Below are 2,031 nucleotides of genomic sequence, written 5' to 3' on the forward strand. Positions count from 1 at the left end.
AGAGAGAGAGAGAGAGAGAGAGAGAGAGAGAGAGAGAGAGAGAGAGAGAGACAGACAGACAGACAGACAGACAGACAGACAGACAGACAGACAGACAGAGTATATAAACATTAAAATCTTGTAGACCCCCCAGGAATTCAAAGTCGTAAAACCTTGCATTTTCTCTGAAATCATGAGAATCTTCAATTTCAAGTGTACTTGCTGCTTAAAAAATATAATAATACCAATGGTGTCCTTGAGTGCCAGACCATTCCCCCATTGCTCAGCTGAACAAGCTCGAAACCTTCAGTCCTGACGTCACAAATGATACCCTACACTCTACCCGGAATAAATAAGGTCAACTATTCCGTTTGTAATAAATTATTTGCCAACTAAAGAAAAAACGGGCATAGGCATGGGTTTTTTTTCTTTGGGAAAACGTGGAATCCTTTTCCTACGGACAGCCGTTTTCCTTAGAACTAGGAAAGTGTGACTTCATGCCCGTTCTTTCATCCGTCTGCATTTGTTATGTTTTGTTTCACTAAGCTGGCAACAGAGAGCTTTTTAATGTTGCAATCCAAGCTCTCCTGAAGCTCAACAACATTTTCTTATTGAATAATGTAGACCTACTGCTTGTCCTGGCTTCAACTATCTGCAAATTCGTTCTTCTATATGTTATGAAATACATTTTCAATGAATAGACAATAATTTGTTTATAAGAATGATAATTCAGCAAGAATGTATACAATACATTATAGTATATATTGCTACAACAGGAAGACTTGGTACATAACAGAAATATACTTCATATCATACACAAAAGTCATTTTATTCAACAATGAATGAGTGAAACCCAAAGCTATCATGTCTGCAAAAAATAACATTATTAACCTTTTTCTGCTTGAGATAAACACCTTTTTTTCATTTTGAGTTCATCGAATCTTTCGAATGGTCTACAAACGGCAGAACACGTAATTGCAAATTGTTATATTAACTGCCAAATTTGACCTCCATCAAAAACGTTCAAGGCGTTTTTCTAAAAAAACATTTTCTTTTTTCTTTTTTTGCAGATATGACAGACTTGCATGATGCCCGCGAATGATAACACACCTGCACTCAAAATGCCGCTAAAACCCTTTTACAATCAGGTATATAATGGAAACCTCCACGCCACAACTGAATGCCTGGAAACATCACGTCTACAAGTCCAAATCCTCAAATATTATTGAATTGTTACATACTTTTTATTGAGCTGACTTCCCCTCACATAGAAATAGTACACACGATACTGTGTGGCTAGCTATGACACGAGAAGGAAAGGAGAGAAAAGGTGCAGTTGTCTAAAGCCCTTAATACCATATCAAAAATAAAGAAAAAAACGTTTTTTTTCCCCGTTTCACTCCATTCGAATAAAATGGACTTAAACTCCGTTTTGTTTTCAGGTCTTCAATTTCTGACGTTCTTGTTTAAGGATATAGAGCAAGTATTTTATGTACAATCTTCTTTACACTATTCACAATTTTATTTTCGGCTACGATTCTTTTTGCCTGTTTTATGAAAGCGAAAAAAATCAAATAAAATGTAGGCTCTAATGAACAGCGACTGGATGGAAAATATTGCCCACAACAACTATTGTTGAAACATAGCTATATAAGGTAACATTATATTATATACGTTAACTGTTTATATGACACACAGTATTAAGAAAATATGTTATATACTGTACACACAATATAAATGGTTCCAGTTTAACGCAACTGTTTTCACATAATGCAATCCTTTTTTTTGCATCTTCTTCAAAATGGGATAGAAAACTGACTTATGCAACACAATCGCATTCGGAATGCCACTTATCGTTGGAAAGCAAAAGAAATAAAGTAAAAATAAAGTAGGCCTACCCCTCCCCCTCCACATTTTGAACTGCATGATACAAAGCATAACGTTCAGGGTTTCAGTGGGTGGTCACTGTGGGTTTGCAGTTATGCTTCGCAGGAACAAGAAAAAGTGGATTGGGATTTTCGGTATGTGTATAGACATTGATGCAGATGGGGA

This window comes from Aplysia californica, unplaced genomic scaffold (assembly GCF_000002075.1).
Source record: "Aplysia californica isolate F4 #8 unplaced genomic scaffold, AplCal3.0 scaffold00015, whole genome shotgun sequence".
Classification (NCBI taxonomy): Eukaryota; Metazoa; Mollusca; class Gastropoda; order Aplysiida; family Aplysiidae; genus Aplysia; species Aplysia californica.